Source organism: Chiloscyllium punctatum, chromosome 36, assembly GCF_047496795.1.
Source record: "Chiloscyllium punctatum isolate Juve2018m chromosome 36, sChiPun1.3, whole genome shotgun sequence".
In the NCBI taxonomy this organism is placed as follows: domain Eukaryota; kingdom Metazoa; phylum Chordata; class Chondrichthyes; order Orectolobiformes; family Hemiscylliidae; genus Chiloscyllium; species Chiloscyllium punctatum.
Genome location: NC_092774.1, coordinates 24,575,578 through 24,597,161, shown reverse-complemented (window position 1 = coordinate 24,597,161; position 21,584 = coordinate 24,575,578). Strand labels below are relative to the sequence as shown.

General features: G+C 44.0%; 1 long non-coding RNA gene across 1 annotated transcript; it reads left to right on the top strand.

Annotated features, from left to right (window-relative positions):
• The first annotated feature begins 12,280 nt into the window (after positions 1-12,280).
• Positions 12,281-20,218, top strand: LOC140460929 (uncharacterized). The gene is made up of 2 exons (XR_011954396.1): positions 12,281-12,692; positions 16,932-20,218. It is a non-coding gene; the product is annotated as an uncharacterized lncRNA (long non-coding RNA).
• The last annotated feature ends 1,366 nt before the right edge of the window (positions 20,219-21,584 follow it).

The window sequence follows — 21,584 nt, the reverse complement described above, 5'->3', positions numbered from 1 at the left end:
GGAAACATCCTATGAAAGTCTACTCTGTCCAGGCCATTCAGTGTTCTCTATGTTTCCATTAGATCCCCCTGAGTGTGGGTCTTTTAATCAGCATGAAACAGACCCTTCAGAATGAGGTACAGCAGGGATTAGGTTCAGCAATGAGAGAATGGAGGGAGAGTATGTGGAACAGAGATTTTCACCTTCTAGGGAATACGAGAGGAAAGAGAGTTTAGCATAAATTAGAATTGATCGGATGGGTCAAGGAGTGGCAGATGGGGTTTAATTCAGAGAAATGTGAGGTGTTGCATTTTGGTCCAGCAATCCAGGCAGGACTGACACAGTTAAGGGGAGTGTCGCAGAACAAAGAGACCTTGGAGTGCAGGTTCATAGTTCCTTGAAGGTGGAGTCTTACACAGACAGTATAGTGAACAAGGTGTTTGGTATGCTTTCCTTTATTGGTCAGAGTATTCAGTATAGGAACTGGGAGATCATTTTGCAGCTGTACAGGACATTGGTTAGGCCACTTTTGGAATACTGCATTCAACTCTGGTCTCTCTGATGTAGGAAAGATGTTATGAAACTTTGAGGGGGGGGGGTCAGAAAATATTTAGAAGGCTGTTGCCAGATTTGGAGGGTTTGAGCTGCAGGAAGAGGCTGAATAGGCCAGAGAGATATTTTCTTTGGAGCATCAGAGGCTGAGTGGTAACCTTTAAAGAAGTTTATAAGGGGTGTGGATAGGGTGAATACCCAAGGTCATTTCTGCATGGTAGGGGAATCCAGAACTAAAGGGGCAGAAGTTTAAGGTGAGTAGGGAAAGGGACCTGAGGGGCAACATATTTTCAGACAGAGGGTGGAACGTGTATGGAACGAACTGCCAGAGGAAGTGGGGAGGCTGGTACAATGACAACATTTAAAAGCCACTGGATGGGTACTTGAATAGGAAGGGTTTAGAGGGATGAGTCAAATGCTGGCAAACGGGACTAGATTAGTTTGTGATATATAGTTGGCACGGATGAGTTGGGCCAAAGGTTCTGTTTCTGTGCTGTATGACTTTAGTCATCTTCAGTGAAAGCAGAGGTGTTGTTGTGAAGACTGGACTTTCAGAGCAGCTTTCAAAAATGTTTTGCCCTTACTCAGAGCAGAAGAAGTTACAATGAAATTTTTCATTTGTGAGACAGCAACTGAGTGAGTGAGTGAGTACATCTGGGATTTGGTGGAAAGTGGGAATTCATTACTCTGTGGGGATGAAACCCAACCCTATCCAGTCATTTCTGCTGGTAGATGAGACTGGGCCCCAAGATTAGGGGAAGTAGATTTAGGACAAAGACGAGGAGGAACTGCTTTTCCTGGAGAATAGTGAAACTGTTGAAGTCTCTGCCCAAGGAAGCAGAGAAGGCAGCTTCGTTAAGTATATTCAAGACACAATTAGATGGGTTTCTGCATAATTGGGGAATTAAGTATAGTTGGGACACTGCAGGGAGGAGGAGCTGAGATGATGGATAGATCAGCCATAATCTTAATGAATGGCAGAGCAGGCAGGACGGGCCAAATGGCTGACTCCTGCTTCTCTTACTATGAACCTATAACCCTGCATTTCCCATGGCTAACCCGACTAACCTGCACCTCCCTAGACACTGGGCAATTTAGCCTGGCCAATCCAAATCAAGTCTGGTGAGCAATGTCGTGATGTGGAAATGAACATCAGAGAATGATAGAAAGGGAGAAGGACAGTAAATATACCAGCAATCAAAACTGGATTCAGAAGATCACAGAAACTGAAACTAAAAACTGAATGTGAGCTGCATTGTAACAGAAGTGAATGAATTGACTGAACACATTGAAGAGAATAATTATGATCTGAAACTCCTTACAGGGACATGGCTTCAGGATGGCAAGGACTGGATCCTGAATATCGAGGGGGTAGTCAAATGGGACACTCACTAAAGGTAGAGGGTTGGTGCTGCTCTTCAAAGCATTGATCACAGGGTAGTCTGGTGTCGGCTTGGATTTCAGGTCCGGATTTGTCTGTCAACTGTTGATCTCCCTGTTCCCACAGAGTAAGATGTTGGTCTGTTCTCAGCTCTGCTGGATTTCTGCTGAAGCTTTAACACCCCCTTTTACAGGTTCGGGAAAAATAAAACATTTATTCAATCGAGACCCAATCCATAATCTCCCAGACTGTCAAAGTGAATCTGAAGTAGGGGTCTCCCAGGACTCTGATAGTGCTCTACCTGAGGAATTCTCTCTCCCTTACATCTAACTATTAATATCCAGCTATGATTTACAAACATACTTGCACCAACAGAAATAAAGCATCTGTTATCAAATAGACAGATAGATATACAGCATGGAAACAGGGTTTCTCTATTACACACATAGAACCACACTCTTCATGGGGATGAATTTGAATTTGCAGCATTAGATTTGCAGATACATTCTATTTTGCTCAAAAATTCTAATTTGGAGGAAGGACAAATTTGACGGTATCAGGCAAGAACTTTCAAAAGCTGATTGTGTACTAATGTTTTCAGGTAAAGGGATGGCTGGAAAATGGGAAGCCTTCAGAACTGTGATAACTAGAGTCCAGAGAAAGTATATTCTTGTTTCGGTGAAAGGAAAGGCTGGTAGGTATAGGGAATACTGGATGACTGGAGAAATTGAGGGTTTAGTTCAGAAAATGGAAGAAGCATATGTCAGGTATAGACAGGATAGATCGAGTGAAGCCTTACAGTATAAAGGAAGTAGGAATATACTTAAGAGAGAAATCAGGAGGGGAAAACAGGGGACATGAGATAGGTTTGGCAACTAGAGTTAAGGAGAATCCAAAGGGTTTTACAAATGCATTAAGGACAAAAGAATAAGTCGGGAGAGAATAGGGCCCTTCAAAGATCAGTCAGGTAGCCTTTATGTGGAACCGCTGGAGATGGAGGAGATACTAAACGGGTATTTTGCATCAGAGTTTACTGTGGAAAAGGACATGGAAGATATAGAATGTCGGGAAATAGATGGTGACATCTTCAAAAATGTCCATATTACAGAGGAGCAAGTTCTGGATGCCTTGAAATGAATAAAAGTGGATTAATCCCCAGGACCTGATCAAGTGTACCCTAGAACTCTGTGGGAATCTAGAGAAGTGATTGCTGGGCCTCTTGGTGAGATATTTGTATCATTGATAGTCACAGGTGAGGTGCCGGAAGACTGGAGGTTGAATAGTGTTGTGCCACTGTTAAAGAAAGGTGGGAAAGACAAGCCATAGAACTATAGACCAGTGAGCCAGACGTCTGTGTTGTTGGAGGAAATCCAACTGAGGGACAAGATGTACATGTATTGGAAAGGATAGGACTGATTTGGGATCGTCAAATGGCTTTACGTGTGGGAAATCATGTCTCACAAACTTGAATGAATGTATTTGAAGAACTAACGAAGGCAACTAATGAGGGGAGAGAATAGATGTGATCTATATGGACTTCAGTAAGGCGTTCAACAAGGTTCCCCATGGGAGACTGGTGAGCAAGGTTGGATCATGTGGAATACAGGGAGAACTTGCCATTTGGATACAGAACTGGCTCAAAGGCAGAAGGTGGTGGTGGAGGGTTGTTTTTTTCAGACAGGAGGCCTGTGACCAGTGGAGTGCCACAAGGATCTGTACTTTTTATCATTTATATAAATGATTTGGATGTGAGCATAAGAGGAATAGCTATAAGTTTGTTGATGACACTAAAATTGGAGGTGTAGTGGACAGCGAAGGAGGTTACCTCAGTTTACAACAAGATCTTGATCAGATGGGCCAATGGGCTGAGAAGTGGCAGATGGAGTTTAATTCAGATAAATGTGAGGTGCTGCATTTTGGGAAAACAAATCTTAGCAGCAGTTATACACTTAATGGTAAGGTCCTAAAAAGTATTGCTGAACAAAGAGGTCTTGGAGTGCAATTTCATAGCTCCTTGAAAGTGGAGTCGCAGGTAGTGAAGAATAGGATAGTGATTGGATAGTGAAGAAGGCATTTGGTCTGCTTTCCTTTAATAGTCAGAGTATTGAGTACAGGAATTGGGAGGTCATGTTGCGGCTGCACAGGACATTGGTTAGGCCACTGTTGGAATATTACATGCAATTCTGGTCTCCTTCCTATCGGAAAGATGTTGTGAAAGTTGAAAGGGTTGAGAAAAGATTTACAAGGATGTTGCTAGGATTGGAAGATTTGAGCTATAGGGAGAGGTTAAATAGGCTAGGGCTGTTTTCCCTGGAGCGTCAGAGGCTAAGGGGAGATCTTACAGAGATTTATAAAATCATGAGGGGCTTGGATAGGATAAATGGACCAAGTCTTTCCCCTGGGGTGGGGGAGTCCAGAACTAGAGGGCATGGGTTTAGTGTGAAAGGGACCTAAGCGGCAACTTCTTCACTCAGGGGGTGGTATGTGTATGGGATGAGCCGCCAGAGGAAATGGTGGAGGCTAGTCTGGAGGGGAAAAGAATAGGAAGAGTTTGGAGGGATATGGGCAAGTTGCTGGCAAGTGGGACTTGATTGGGTTGGGATATCTGGTCGTCATGGATGAGTTGGACTGAAGGGTCTGTTTCCAAGCTGTCCATCTATGACTGTATAGCTCTAAATGCACAATGTGCTGGCAGTAAATGCAGGCAGCCAATACATGTAATATTTTGTAAATTTCATTTTGCAAATCGAAGCGGGCTGACTCAAGATTGGGATACAGACAGATTCTGACCTCACTCCTTTCATGCATTATCTGAGCTGAGATGTCACCTTTTCTTATAAAACCTTAAGTTATCTCGAGAAGGAGCCTGACAGGAAGTTCTAGAACTTGCATATTATTGATACCTGCAACCCATTCTAAAAGATGAAAGACTTAACAATCCAGGTTTGTTCAGTATATAATTTCAGTGGCAGGACACTGTAATGTTTTTCCATAAATTCTGTGTCTTATGATCTCGTACTCCACAACCAACTGAATAAGACGCAGCACTCCGAAAGCCGGTGCTTTGAAATAAACTTGTTGGACTGTAACCTTTTATTGTGTTATATGTAACTTTGTCCATGTTGGGGTGGATTCGCCATGTTAAATGACCCATAGCGTTCTGTTTTGGATGTGTTCAGGTGGATTGGCAGTGTTCAGTTACCCATATCGTCGAGGGATGTGCAGGTTAGGGTGGATTGGCTGTGCTAACTTACCCACAATGCCCAGGGATGAGCAGGTTAGCATGGATTGGCCGTGCTAACTTAACCTCCACACCCCTGGGCACTATGGATAAGATAGATTCACTGTGCTAAATTCACTCTTTCATTTAGAGAGTGGTGCGTGTGAGGAATGAGCTGCCAGAGGAAATGGTGAATGCTTGTACGATTATGACATTTGAAAGGCATCTGGATGGAAATATAAAATGGAAGGGTTTAGAGGGATATCGGTCAAATGATGGCAAATGGGTCTAGATTAATTTAGAATATCTGGTTGGCATTGATGAGTTGGACTGTTTCCATGCAGTCTATCTCTGACTCTGACTTGCCACATCTGTATGTTCAGTTTCTCCCTGGTGTCGGTGTTAATGCCTTTGATATCTCATCTTGCTCTCTCCTTTCCAGGGATGTTAACCACTTCATGTCTGGTTGTTCCTCAAGAACTTGCATTGCAGGTTCACCCTGAACTGACATTATTTTGTGAGCTTCCCAAAATCAGACCTGCTCACTCTCAGCAGTGGAGTTATCCAAAATTCAGAGAGATGTCAGTCTTGAAGTTTTTGCTGTTCTGCCCCTGGAAGATCCTGAATCAACATCTTCAGGAGAATTAGTTAGAGCGGTGTGAGAACAGAGGGGAGAAAGAGAGTGGGATGGTCCTTTCCATATTCAGTGTGGAATAACAAAAGAAAAGAGTGTTATGCAGAAAGTAGAATTGCTTGTTCTGAATTTCTACCTTGCACTGACAGTCATGACTTTTGTAATCTCTTTTTACAAAGCATTTGATGATCTGAAGACGGAAGTTTCAAAATCAACAGATGAAGAGCTGATGCCCGAAACATCAACTTTCCTGCTCCTCAGATGCTGCCGGACCTGTTGTACTTTTCCAGCGCCGCACTGTTCAACTCTGACTCTCCAGCTTCTGCAGTCCTCACTTCGACGTCAATGTCCAACAGTCACTCAATCCCTCAGGACTGCAACAATTTTTGACTGATTCTGTGAGAAGGAGCAAAGCCTTTTGGTTCCTGTTAGAGCACATCTTCAGCATCAATGGGACTGGATGAGAGACCCTACTGTTGCAGCGCACTAATTGTGAAACCTGAAGCAGTTATAGGGCCTGGAAAGAGGAATTCACGGCAGGGAGGGGCTGTACATGTGTTTGTGTGCAGCTGAAGCTTCGGCCATGGAGAAACCCAATGGATCCCGCCCCGTGCAGAAACCGTGGAAGTGTGGCGACTGCGGAAAAGGCTTCCGTGTCCCTTCTATCCTGGAGACTCATCAGCGCAGTCATACTGGGGAGAGGCCATTCACCTGCCCCGAGTGCGGAAAGGGCTTCAGCTATGCCTCCGACCTGGTGAGGCACCAGCGGGTCCACACCAGGGAGAGGCCCTTCAGCTGCCCCAAATGCGGGAAGGCCTTCAGCAATTCCTCCGACCTAGTGAGGCACCAGCGGGTCCACACAGGGGAAAGGCCCTTCAGCTGCCCCGAGTGTGGGAAGGGCTTTACCCAGGCCTCCACCCTGCTGGCCCACAGGCAGGGGCACACTGGAGAGAGGCCGTTCTTCTGCACTGAGTGTGGGAAGGCCTTCAGCAATTCCTCAATCCTGCTGGCCCACCGGCAGGTGCATACTGGAGAGAGGCAGTTCACCTGCTCTCAGTGTGAGAAGGGCTTTACCCGCGCTTCCCATCTGAGGAGACACCAGCGAGTTCATGTGCCATCGCAGGGGGATTAAAGGAGGGATAGCCAATTGCGTTATTGACTGGACTATCAACCCAGTTCCGGGGACTGCCAGGTTTGAATCCCGCCGTGGCAGATGGTGGAATTGGCTTTCGGTCAGAAATCTGGAGTTCAGAACCTAATGAAGAAATGAATGTTTGGGAGACATCACCCATCTGATTCACTCACATCCCTTTTTAGGGAAGGAAACTGCTGTTGTGGGGAAGGATTCACTCAGTCATCCCAGCTGCATCCTTTACCCGGTCTGGCCTACTCATAACTCCAGACCCACAACAGCATGGTTGACTCTTCATTGCTCACCACTGCCATCGGTCATTGAGTGGGGAAAGACTTAATTGTTTACAGGGTATGGGTTGAAATTGCTGAGTGAGGCAATACCTCCTACAGTTAAGGCTGTACCAAGGATCCAATTACAAACTGACAACTCGGTGCTGACCATAGTAAAGAAGGTGAGGTGGTGTGGGGTGGGGGTGCACTCCTTGACCTTAAGCTATTTAAAAAGCAGCTACTTTTTCTACACCTTTTTGCTGTGGGGGCGGGGGGGGGGAAGAGATCTGAAACTGTAACAACGTTGGGTCACAATAAAGGTTACCTGAACTTATCGCCGGGCTCAGACTCACATTGAAGGCTTTGAGCTCCAAGATGTTTTTGTTTTAAAGCTGCTCAATTCATTTCAGCCTTCTGCACCACGTTTCCAATGTCATGTATCAGATGGAGCAGTGAATGAGTAGCTAGTATCGTTAGAAGTTGTAAATTTTTCAGAAGTGCAGGTCCTGCACCGTTTCATCAGCATTGTATAGTTTATTGGCAGCAGCGGGTGATGTGGGCTGGGTTCACTGGAAACGGTGTGGAGGTGCCGGTGTTGGACTTGGGTAGATAAAGTTAAAAATCACACAACACCAGGTTATAATCCAACAGGTTTATTTGGAAGCACTAGTTTTCAGAGTGCTGCTCCTTCATCGGGTAGCTGTTGGCCGGGGAATAATACACCGATTGTATAGCAAAAGATGACAGTGTTATGCGACTGAAAGGATATATTGAACAAACTGAGATTGTTGTTCTGTCTTTCATCGTTTCGAATGGGTTGCAGGTTTTGGTTAATATGTAAATCCCTGAACATCTTTAAAGTCACGTTCTTGAGATGACTTAATGTTTTATAAAGAAAAAGTGACATCTCAGCTCAGACAATGCATTAAAGATGTGAGGTTCGAGTCTGTCAGTATTCCAATCTTGAATCAGACAGGTTCTATTTCCAAAGTAGGAATTTATAAAATATTGCATGGATTGACTGCCTGCAGATTGTGTGCTTTTTGAGCAAAATACAAAGTATCTGCAAATATAATTCGGCCAATACAAATTCACTCCATAGAGTTGTGTGTGTGTGAGAGTTTGTTTGAGTGAGTGCGAAAGAGTGAACTGAGTGTGATGGAGTTTAAGCCTGTGAGTGTGTTGTGGGGCGTGTGTGTGTGTGTGTGTGTGTGTGTGTGTGTGTGTGTGTGTGTGTGTGTGTGTGTGTGTCTATGAGAGACGTATGAATAAAAGTGAGAGGTTGCATTTTGCTAAACAAGGAAGGGCTGGACATAGTGAGTTTTGAGAAGATTTGTAGCTCAGGTTGAGGTTTTGGATGTACGTTTGCTTGCTGAGCTGCAAGGTTCATTTCTAGACGTTTCGTTACCTACTGGATAACGTCTTCAGTGGGCTTCAGGTGAAGAATGCAGGAATTTTCAGCATTGCTATGTACAGTTAATGGTAGGTCCCTGGGTCGTGTTATAGAACAGAGACACTTTGGCGGTGGCGGCGGGTGGGGTGGGGAGTTAGGGGGTTCAGGTGTATAGTTCTTTGAAAGTTGCATCACTGGTAGACAGGTCGTAAAGAAGGCATTTCACACCATTGCCTTCACTGTCCACCCCATTGAGTGTAGAAGTTGGGACGTCACGTTGAGGTTGTACAGGATGTTGGTGAGGCCACTTTCTGGGTACTGAGTACAGTTTTGGTGGCTCTGTAATAGGAAGAATACTATTAGAGAGGGTTCCATAAAGATTTACCAGGATGTTGCCAGGACTGGAGGGTTTGAGTTTTCAGGAAAGGTTGAGACGGTCTTCATTGGAGTGTATGGGGTTGAGGGGTGACCTTACTAAGATTTATACAATCATTAGAAGTGGAGGTAAAGTGAATAGCAAAGAGCTCTTCCTTAAGACCATAAGACATTGGAGTGGAAGTAAGGTCATAAGTCCACTCCGCCATTTAATCATGGCTGACGGGCATTTCAACTCCACTTACCATACTCTCCAGATAGAGATACCAAGATTCCTTGCGATACCAAGAATTTATCAATCTCTGCCTTGAAGACATTTAATGTCCTGGTCTCCGCTACGCTCCATGGCAATGAATTCCACAGGCCCACCACTCTCTGGCTGAAGAAATGTCTCCTCATTTGCATTCTAAATTGACCCCCTCTAATTATCAGGCTGTGCCCATGGATCCTAGTCTCCCTGCCTAATGGAAAAACACTTACCAGCATCCATGCTTTTTAAGCCATGCACTATCTTGTAAGTTTCTATTAGATCTGCCCTCAACCTTCTAAATTCTAATGAATATAATTCCAGGATCCTCAGCTGTTCATCGTCTGTTAGGCCTATGATACCAGCGATCATCGTGTGAATCTCCGCTGGACATGCTCCAGTGCCACTATGTCCTTACTGAGGTGTGGGGCCCAAAATTGGACACAGTATTCGAAATGGAGCTTAACCAGAGCTTTATAAAGTCTCAGTAGCACACTGCTGCTTTTACATTCCAATTCTCGAAATAAATGACAACATTATATTTGCTTTCTTAAGCACGGACTCAACCTGCAAGTCAACCTTTAGAGAGTCCTGGACTAGCAATCCCAGATCCCTTTGTACTTTGGCTTTATGAATTTTCTCACTGTTTCGAAAATAGTCCATGCTGTATTCTTTTTTCCGAAGTGCAAGACCTCACATTTGCTTACATTGAATTTCATCAGCCATTTCCTGGACCAGAGCTGAAAGTGTGTTGCTGGAAAAGCGCAGCAGGTTAGGCAGCATCAAAGGAGCAAGAGAATCGACGTTTCGGGCATAAGCCCTTCTTTAGGAAGGCTTATGCGCGAAACGTCGATTCTCCTGCTCCTTTCATGCTGCCTGACCTGCTGCGCTTTCCCAGCAACACATTTTCAGCTCTGATCTCCAGCATCTGCAGTCCTCACTTTCTCCATGTCCTGGACCACACTCCTAAACTGTCCAAATCTTTCTGCAGCCTCCCCACCTCCTCAGAACTACCTGCCTGTCTGCCTAACTTTGTATCATCAGCGAACTTCGTGGGAATGTCCCCAGTCCCTTTATCCAGATCATTAATATACAAAGTGAACAGCTGCTGCCCCAACACTGAGCCCTGCGGGACACCACTTGTCACCAGCTGCCATTCCGAAAAAAAAACTTTTATCCCAACTCTCTGCCTTCTCTCAGCCAGCCTATCCTCAATCCATGCCAGTAGCTCAACTCGAATACTATGGACCTTCACTTTACTCAGCAGCCTCCTATGAGGCACCTTATCAAAGGCCTTTTGGAAATCTAGGTGGATAACATCCTCTGGGTTTCCCAAGTCTAACCTACTTGTTAACTCTTCAAGTTTGTCAGGTACGACCTCCCCTTACTAAATCCATGCTGACTTATTTTAATCCAACCATGCACTTCCAAGAATTTAGAAATCTCATCCTTAACGATAGATTTTAGAATTTTATCTACAATTGAGGTTAGGCTAATCAGTGTATAATTTTCCAGCTTTTGTCATGATCCTTTCTTGAACAAAGGACTTACGACAGTGATTTTCCAATCATCTGGGACTTTCCCTGACTCCAGTGATTTTTGAAAGATTACAACCAACATCTCTGCTAATTCTTCAACCACTTCCCTCAGAACGCTAGGCTGTAGCCATCAGGGTCAGGAGATTTCTCAATTTTTAGACCTATTAGCTTTTCTAGCACTTTCTTTTTTGTAATGGCTACCATACTCAACTCTGCCTCTTAACTCTCCTTAATTGTTAGGATATTACTGATGTCTTCCACTGTGAAAACTGACACAAAGTATTTATTAAGTTCTTCAGCTATTTTCTTTTTGTGGGGGGAAGAACCTCTGTACTGTGTCCTCAATTACACCCAGAAATTCCTGCCATTGTTGCTCTACTGTCTTCCCTACTAGGCTCTGCTTCCAGTCATTTTTTGACAGTTCTTCTCTTATTGCCCTTTATTTAACTGTAACACCATAACATCAATATTGCCTTCTCTCTTTCAAACTGCACTCTGATCTCTACCATATTATAATCGCTGCCTCCTAAGTGTTCATTTGCTTTAAGATTTTTAATAAAGTCTGGCTCATTACATAGCACTAAGAATTGAAATATGCTCAGTTCGGCCACAGTTGAGGACAGTGTGTATGGGGCGAATGGCCTATTCCTAGCCTTTTGAAATTGGTTCTGGCTCTGTGGAAATAGAACCATTGAGTTGTAGAGTACAAAAAACAATCCTTCGGTATGTGCCGACCAGATAGCCGAAATTAATCCATTTGCCAGCACTTTGTCCATATCCCTCTAAAACTTCCTATTCATGTACCTATCCAGATGCCTTTTAAATGTTGTATTTGTACCAGCCTCCACCATTTTTCCTGGCAGCTCATTCAGTTCACACACCAACCTACATGTGAAAAAGTTGCCCTTTGGGGCCGTTTTAAATCTTTCCCCTTTCACCCAGAGACTAATGCCCTCTTGTACTGGACTCCTCCGTCCCAGGGAACACCTTAACTTTTTCTCATATCCAGACCTGTCAAGATCTTATAAACCTCCATAAGGTCACCCCTCAGCCTCCAATGCTCCAGGGAAAATAGCCCCAGCCAATTCAGCCTCTCCCTGTAGCTCAAACCCTCCAACCCTAGCAACATTCTTATAAATAAAAGAGTTCAGAAATTAAGTCTCACAACATCCTTCTTGTTTTGTGAGTAATAGGCTGTGAACAATCTATTTTGTTCAGGTCGTAAGAGGGTGCTTTACTTGAGGCGAATTAACTTTGACACTTTTTTTTTAATCCTTGGGTTCATTTTAAATTTTTCCTCTCTCACCCTAAACCTGTGCCCTCTAGTTTGGGATTCCCCCTCCCCTGCGGAAGAGACAGGCAAAAGGAATGAGATGTGCAGCGACAGGGGAAAAAAATTGTTGCTCCCTCCTTTTTTATCCCAAATTGGCAATTGGACACAAACTCTGTCAGTAACAACCAGCGCCGGTCCCCATTGGTCAGCTGGAGTAAGGTGCGTTCTGATTGGGCGGGGCGTGGATGACGCGCGTCACTGAAGGAGGAGACAGAAGAAGAAAAACAAAGATGGCGGCGCGAGGCTGCGGTTTTCTCATCGACTCAGCGGGCGGTTTCTGACGGAGAGAGGGGGGCAGACAGGCATCGTTTACCTCAGAAAATACCTTTAAAATACATTTCAAATTAAAGCCGGAACTTTTCAAACAAAAGTTGTGAAGAAAAGGAGACAGTCCCCGGTGGTGGGGGGTTTATTGTTTATTTTTGTATAATTTCCGGGGCCCGGGAAGGGGGAGGTGACCGTTACCGGGTGAACGAGAAAACAAATTAAAAATGTCGGCGGTGGAGGAGAGAGAGCCGGCGCCCGCGGCTTCTTCGGCGGCGGCCGGAGCCCAGGAGCTCAACAACCCCCCGGAGCTGGAGGAAGGTCCGAGCTCCAAGAAGCGGGGGGTCCGGCTGGAGGCTGGATTTACTCAAGGCTTGTATCTATTAACTTATTTAAATGGTACCTACTGTATGGGGCTATGGTTTACATTAAAACCGGAGGATCATGTCAGAGTGTTTGTTTATATTGAGCAGTTGTAGTTGGTAAAATACACTCCCTGGAGGAGCACCTTCTATGATGCTGCATTTCTTACCTTCTGCCCTTCCTCCATTTGTTATCTCACATCTTGATTTTACATTTTCGGTCAAATTTAATTTCACATTAATCAGCCTTGGTATTCACTGTGTATTATTAATTAATCTGTTGGATTGTTGTAAAACAAAATTAATGGCGTAATTTCATTTATGATATGAGTTTGACAGTGAATGTGCAGGTGTGAATACCAGTAAGTTGTAAAAATAAATCAAGAGCTTGTCCTTTTTTCACAAAAAGAGGAGTTTAATGATATTATTGGCATTGTCTCCTTTGAGCATGATGATTCAAGTCTGACCAACAAACCATTTCATGCAGCCAATTAAAGTCTAATTAAAGTCTAAGAAAATAATTCTGGCAGGCTAAGATTTATACAACCCTAAATACGATTGATTATCTTGTGTATTCTTACCTTTAAGCCATAACAGAAGGCATTGCGTGGCAGTTTGAGACTGAAACATGGCTGGAAAGAATGTAGATTGATGAGGAAAATCAAATGGCAGAGTCTGGGGCCACAATCTATCAGTCTGGCTTGATTGCATGAGTGGTGGTTCTTCAAAACCACCTTCCAAGTCATGACCTCAACCACCAAGAACAGACAAGTGTGAACACAGGATTCCGACTGCAACATATATATCGCATTGTTTCTTTGTTATTGACCAAAATGGTGCAACTCACTCCTGAACATTGTTGCAATCCACATCATATTTGTGAAGCAATTTAAGAGGCAGCTCAGCACCACCTTTTCAAGGTCAGTTTGGGAAGAGTTGTTGGCACGGTCAATGATATTCACATCTCATGAAATAATCAAAGAGCCCACGGTGTTGGAGGCTGTATGTTAGCAGGGATAGAGGATTGGCTAACTACCACCGGGGCATGTTCAGGATGGCTACTTGTAACTAGTGGTGTACCACAGGGATCAGCGCTGGGGCCAACGTTATTTACAATATATATATGAATTACTTGGATAAGTAAAGTGAATGTACTATTGCTAAGTTTGCAGAAGAGACAGTTGATGTGAAAGCAGGTGGTGAGGATGACATTAGATATCTGGAGGGGGATATAGACAGGTTAAGCAAATGAGCGAAAGCTTGGCAGATGGGAAAATGAGGTAATGCAGTTTGTCAGGAGGTGAAGAACTGAATATTAAATGGAGAAAAGTTTAGAATAGAGGGATTTGGAATCACGTCCACAAATCTCTTCATCCAATTTCAGTGAGTAATAGGGAGACAAATGGGAGGTTGGCCTTTTCAATAGAGTATAAATGTACGAAGGTTATAGTGAACCTATGTAAGGCATTAGTCAGGCCACAACTGAATACTGTGAACAGTTTAGGGCCCTTTACCTGAGGAAAGATATAATTGGCATTGGAGGCAGTCCAGAGAAAGTTGACCATGATGATATCAGGGATGGAAAGAATGTCTTAAGAGGAGAACTGAATAGGTTGGGCCTGTGCTTATTAGAAGTTCGAAGAATTAGAGGTAACCTTATTGTCACGTACAAGATTCTGAGGAGACTTGACAGGCTAGATGTGGAAAAGTGGGTGAGTTGGGACCAGAGGAAGTAACCTCCAAATAAGAGATTGCATGTTTAGGACAGATAGGAATTTCTCCTGAGGGCAGTAAATCTGTGGAACTTGATACTACAGAGGGCTGTTGAGCCTGGGTTGTTATTTGCATTCAAGGCTGAGATAGTTGGTTTTTTTTAATCAGTAAGTGAATTGAGGATTATGGGACAATGGCAGGAAAGTGGAGTAAATATTTACCAGAAGAATCGTGATCTGAATAAATGGCAGAGTCAACTCAATGGGCTGAATTGAATAGTAATTAGTAATGAGGAAAAGGATACAACTGGCAATTAGAGACCAGTCAGTGTTGGGAAGCCTCGAGATTGTAGGGAGTTGGTGGCATTTGGGTATTGTTACTGGATTTAACATCTGGAGTTTCAAATTGATGCTGCTATGGCCCCGATGCAATTTGAAATCAATTTATGTATCTGGAATATAAAGCTTATCGCTGCTTTGGTACTTAAGAAAATTGATAAGATCACCAATCTTGTTCACTAATAACATTTTTTTAAGGAAGGAAATCTTCAGTCCTTTCCCAGTTTGGTGAATGTGTCACTCTTGATCCAAAGTCATGTGGTTGACTCTTAACAGCCCTCTGAATTGGCACTTGGTTTTTTTGGGAGACAAAGTGTCACGTTCCATGAATGAAGAAAGAAAAATATTCAGGACAAGATTGTCACTGTCAGTGAAGGGAAGATTGTGATCTAGTGATACTAGTTAAGTAGCCCAGAGATCTGTCTTCTGAGAACAAAAATTAAAATCCCATCATGGATGCTAGTGGACTTTATTTTCAATGAATAAAAAGATCTGGAAGTGAGAGTTTGTCTCAGTCCTGGCAACTAGGAAACCATTATTGGCTAAGACAATGAATTGCAGATGTTGGAGATCAGCAACAAAAGGCACAATTGCTGGGGAAACACAGCAGGTCTGGCAGCATCTGTGGAAAGAAAACAGTTAATGTTTTGAATCCAGCCTAATTTTGAAGAGCCACCGGACTCAAAACAGTAACACTGTAGTCTCCTCAAAGATGCAGCCATAACTGTTGCTTTTGTCCAGTCATTACTGATTGTCGTCAAAGTGTTCTTTTAGGGAGAGAAATCCACCATTCACAACCCTACACACGTGTGCACACGCTCACATCATGTGACTCCAGACCTACTACAATGTGGTTGACACTCAACTGCCTTCTAGCATGTAGCCAATTGCTCGGTCCAAAGGCCACGAGGGATGGTGAGCAAATGTTGGACGTGCTAGCAACAATCCCATCCCTCAAAATATTTTCATATATATTATAAAGCATAGGTTAATGAAGGACAGCCAAAACAAACTGCTATGGGAAAGTCATGCCCAACTATCTTGATTTGCTTGTAGTTATAAATATTGTTTTAAAATCCTCTTCAGAGAGGACATTGGTTCCATCATTGTTGCAATACTGCATGCAATTCTGTGCTTTCTGCTACAGGAAGGGTGTTGTGAAACTTGAAAGGGTTCAGAAAACATTGACAAGGATGCTGCCAGGGTTGGAGGGTTGAGCTACAGGAAGAGGCTGAATAGACTGGGGCTATTTTTCCTGGAGCTTTGGAGGCTGAGGAGTGACTTTAAAGACATTTATAAAATCATGAGGGGCATGGGTAGGGTAAATAGGCAAGGTCTTTTCTCTTGGGGTGGGGGAGTCCCAAATTCGAGGGCATAGGTTTAAGGTTAATGGCAAATGGAGTTTAATATAGATAAGTGTGAGGTCTTACATTTTGTATAGGCAAATCAAGGTAGGAATTTCATGGTGAATGGCAGGACCTTAAGGAGTGCAGTGGAACAGAGGGATCTTGGAGTACAGGTTCACAGTTCTCTGAAAATGGAGTCACAGGTAGAAATTGTTTGGCACACTGGCCTTCATCAGTCATGGCATTCAGTATAAAATACCAAATGCTTGCTTTCATCAGTCAGAGCACTGAGTACAGGAGTTGGGATGAATTGTTGCAGCTGTCACAGATTCCACACAACAACACAAGATGGGACCCTGACCGTCCCTTTGCATATCCGGGGGAAGACCGCCTTTAATTGTGATGATCAGGAAACATGCCATATTCAAAAAAAGGGCTGTGTTCACAAATATTTGGACAGAGGAAGGAAGTTGCAGTCTGGGTGAAGATCAATCTTCATCCAGAGAGAGAGGAAGAGCAGCAGCAGCTTCAGAAGTTCATGGTCCAACTTCTGAAAAGACCTTGTCTGATTTGCAGTTGTTTCTGGGCTTGTAATATCGTACTGCAGCATATTGTAGATCTTCAGTAAGAGTGTCAATACTGCACTACAGAGGTCCATTTAGCAACTTGAGTCCATATGAACTCTTCGTGGAGGTATGCAGTCTGCCCCATAACCGTGTTGGTTTACAGTTACATATAGATCTACACAAAGATCTTTGGGATTGAGAGGAAAGAATGTTCCACAGTAACTAGAATTACGTTCAGATTTTCTATCATGGACTGACTGTGATGACCTTTGCAATCACTTCACAGGAATATTACAAGAGAAGAATTTGGCGGCAGAAATCTCAGACCAAGCCTCACATCAAAGTCTGACAGTCACTTGATTCACAAGGACGTGGATATTCATGGCCTTGAAAACAAAGGGGAGAAGGTCTGTCTGCTTTGTTAGGTTTTAAACGTCAGTGTGACAGGAAACTGAGTCTCACATACCCATACACCAGAGTAGTGACTGTAACATGCTTTACAGTCTGAATGAGAGTGTTCCAATTATCAGAGGGTTCACCAGTAACACCACACACAGGCTGTGAGCGTGAGCGACTTTTCAACTGATTGTTAAAGTCTGAGACAGATGAGGGCACCTGCACCATGGAGAAACCGTGGAAGTGTGGTGAGTGTGGGAATGGTTTCCCTTCGCCATCTGCGCTGGAGATTCATCGGCGTTTGCACACAAGGCAGCGGCTGTTCACCTGCACTCAGTGCAGGAAAGGCTTCACTCAGTTACACTCCCTCCTGGCCCACCAGTGTGTCCACACCAGCAAGAACCCGTTCATCTGCCCCATGTGTGGGCAGGGCTTCACCAGTCACACCACCTGCTGCCGCACCAGCGGATCCACACTGGGGAGAAGCCATTCACCTGTCCCGTGTGGAGCAACGACTTGTGCGATTCCTCCACCCTGCACAAATACCAGCGCATCCACACCAAGGAGCGGCCGTTCACCTGTCCAGTGTGTGGGAAGGGCTTCACCCAGTCATGCAACTTGGGGAGACACCAGCAACTTCACAAGTGAGATGGCACAGGAATTCAGGTTGGATTCTGCTGTTACCATTGCTGAGAGTCACATCTTGAACCCTGTTTAGTGGGTGAAGTGGGAGGAGTAAGGGGTTCCTTTATGCTGACTGGCCGCGCTCTCACCCACTTTACTTCTAGTGGGGGCTGACGCTCTCTGAGCCTGGGATTGCACCTTCCCTACAGAAACAGTCCACAGAAGCGGCTGAATTGCAGGTAGATCTGAAATAGATACATTTGTCTCTGTCCCATTGAGTCTCCAGCACAGTCGATCCAATTGGCCTCTGTCAGTGTTTATGCTCCACCTGAGCGTCCACCCACCCCTTCATCAGCAAACAGGTATCCCCTGCTTTTTGAAAGTTCACTTTACCCCCGCCCAAGCCTGTGCCAATTCTTAATCCTAACTTAGACCTTCTATTTATTGCTGATGCCTGGTTTCAGTCCCTGTATTCACCTCCCATTCATGTGTCTATCCAGATACACCTTAAGTGTTGCTAAAGTGCCTCTTTCCACTACATCCACTGGCAGTGCATTCCAGGCATCCACCATCCAACTGTGTGAAAAATCTTCCCTTTCAATTCTCCCCAAGACTGTCCCCCTCTCACCTTGAACCTGTGCCCTCTTGTAGTTGACTTTTCCACCCTGGGGGGAAGCCTCTGAGTATCTTACCGACTATCTGGCCCAACACCAAACATCCAAAGAATAATCCACACAGACTCATTTCCCTATCCCTAATAGTCGACAATTACCCCTGAATAACGTACCTAACTTTCACATTCCTGAACACTGTGGCGCAATTTAAGCATAGACAATCCAACTTAACCTGCCAATCTCTGGGCAGTGGGTAATTTAGCATAGCCACTGCATCCTAACCTGCACATTTGGATTGTGAGAGGAAACCGGAGGAAAGCCATATCGACACAGGGAGAATGTGCAAACTCCACACAGACAGTCACCTGAGACTGAAATCGAACCAGTTTCCCTGGTGCTCTGAGGCATCAGTGCTAATGATTGAGCCACCATGCCGCCCCCGTCCAGCCAATCTGTGTATCTCATCATTTTGTTGAGGTCATCCTTCCGCCTCCATCTTTACAGTGAAAATACTCCAGGTTTATCCCATCTCTTCTCGTAATGAGACCTCCAGACCATGCAATGCCCTAGTGAACCTTCTCCATAGCCAGTATCCATGTCCTTCCGGTAGTGTGGCAACCAGAACTGCACGCAATATTCTGAATGTGACCGGAATAAATAGCTCTAACATAACTCGCCAACTCTTACATTCAAGGCAAACGTGCTGTGTGCCTTCTTGATCACGTTACCCGCCTGTGTTGCCACTTTTGGAGATCTATATGGTCAGATCCCTCTGTATGCTAGTGCTTTAAAGTGGTCTGAAATTTATCGTACAATTCGTGTATTTCCTATGTATCTGTATCCAGCTTCACCTTAATTGTGTTCCGCTCTTTATCTCTTTTCCCCCATCCTCACCCCTCCACACATCAGCATATCATAAGACTATAGGAGCAGAAATTATGCCATTCAGCCCATTGAGCCTGCTCAACCATGGCTGATAAGTTTCTCAACCCCAATCTCCCCATAACCTTTGATCCTCTTGATACTCAAGAACCTTGTTATCCCATCTTAAATATATTCAATTATCTGGCCTCCAGAGCCTTCTGGGGCAGTGAATTCCATAGATACACCACTCTCTGTCTGAAGTTCTTCTTATCTCTGTTCTAAAAGGTCTTCCCTTTTCTTGAAGGCTGAGGAGGAGGCAGAGAGGAGCGTGGTATGCACCTGTAAACTCCAGAACTTTCCCAACTTCACGAGTCAACAATAACACTTTCTGGAGCAAGAAACGAAAGTGTGACACCACAGGAAGTGAAATTAGGCCATTCAGGCCATTGAGTCTGCTCCACCATTCACTCATTCTTGAGTGTCAAGGGGCTCAAAGGTTACAGGGAGAATGGGGTTAAGAAACATATCAGCCATGATTGAATGGCAGAGCAGATTCAATAGTATAAATGGCTTGTTGACCATCCCTGGGAAGGAGGAGGCAACACAATAAGTTGTTTCTTGGGACAGGTAAGATAATGTTATTTAATAATGGTGTGACAAAAGGACAATTAATTCTGCCTGTAGAAGGAAAGCCCTGACATAGAGGGGTTAATTGCAGGGCAGGCTGTTTCAAACAGACAGCTAACCTTCAAGGATAAGAAGGTAAACTACAGACCTGAGGTCTCCAGCAATGTGAGGTGATGTTAGAGTCTTAAAAAAAAGTCACACCACAGATTAGAAATTGAGGAACCGCCACCAAACTTCAACTCCAGAATGATGCAGCAGCAGCAGTACTTAGAAGAATAATGCTGCATCAAACCCCTGGACACTTCCAGAGATGGGCACTGTCGGTGGAAACCCAGTTAAATTTAGACATCAACTGGGTGATAGCCAAGTTTGGGGGGGTGAAGCTGAATGAACTTGAGAGGTTTTATTTGTGGTTGTTACGTGCAATAAAGTGCAAATCATTGTTTCAGCAGTTGATTATCTGTGCGGTTTCTGAGTCAGGAGCCAAATTAAGGTTATTCACCCACAACCACACCATGAGACTGGGATTAATATTGACTCCATTGCATTCAAGAGAATGTCATCAATACTGTTATAAAGCGAAGGCTGAACCCACCCCCCCAACTCTCCAAGATCTCAAACCGAAACTTCCAAAGAGTGGCACATTGCCCTTTAATCTGTAAAGTCAGTGTGATAAGTGGTGTAACCTGCTGTAGTGTTAAAAGTAAATCCCTGACACTTTAAAATCAACAATCAGCAATTTATTTAACCAACTCTCACGATGAACAAATAATCGAAACTATTAACAAACTGAATAAATTCTTCTTAACTACTGAGTATTCTGGAATAAATCAAGATTCTTCTGGTATGCTGTTCCAATCAATACATGTCCCACTCAGATAACACAAAATAGAATTTAATCTCTCAGATTACAACCAGGTTATGTGTCTTCCGGAATATTCTGTGCCATCTTCTGTGGGGGATGCCTCCTCCGATTCCTCTGTCAGGAATGCCCTTCTCTATTTTTCTAAATGATGCTTTCTCTAATACACAGATGACTGAGAGCACCAATGCTTTATGATAGGATTGGTCCTGTTGTCACAACTTTAGGATTTAAATTTAATAAGTTTTTGGTAGCCAATGGGGCTGATTTAAATTGATTGGTGAAATTGAACACCTGTTTTCTTGTCCTGCTAACTGTACAGCCCTTTGATACAAATGTTTCAGTTCAGGTGCTTTCTGTTGTGATGATGCTGCTCCTTTTAAGAAGATTACGTTGTTGGTTTATTTTCAGGAGGGGTTGTAAAAGGCAGAGCTTCTCATTCGTCTAGGATTAAGGATTTCACTCATGGTTAACAGATACTGGCTAAGGCAACAATCAGGGAAAAGGGTTTGACATTTTATTTTCTAAAACACTTCTACAATGAAAGGGCAGTTGTCCCATTCTTTTCCCCTGGTTTGGGTTTTAGCAAGCAGTCTGTCTGAAGCTGCTGCAGGAAGAGATGTTTCCTGATTCAACAGATGCTTCTGGCTGACTCTGAAGCTTCAGGGAAAATAGTACCGGCGTATTCAGCTTCTCCCTGTAGCTCAAACCTTGCAGCCCTGGCAACATCCTTCCAAACTTTTTCTGAACCCTTTCAAGTTTCACAATGTCTTAAAAAGATGTCAACTTTGCTCGACTAATGTGGGAGAATTTTCTGCATGATGCGTTCTGTCTGAAAGAACCCTCCCCTGTGCTGTGACAGAGCTGCAGTGACTTTCAAAAGCCTGACAAATGCTGTTATCAGTCAAGGATTCATTGGGAGAAGCTTCTCAATCACATCTGTAAATGGAGA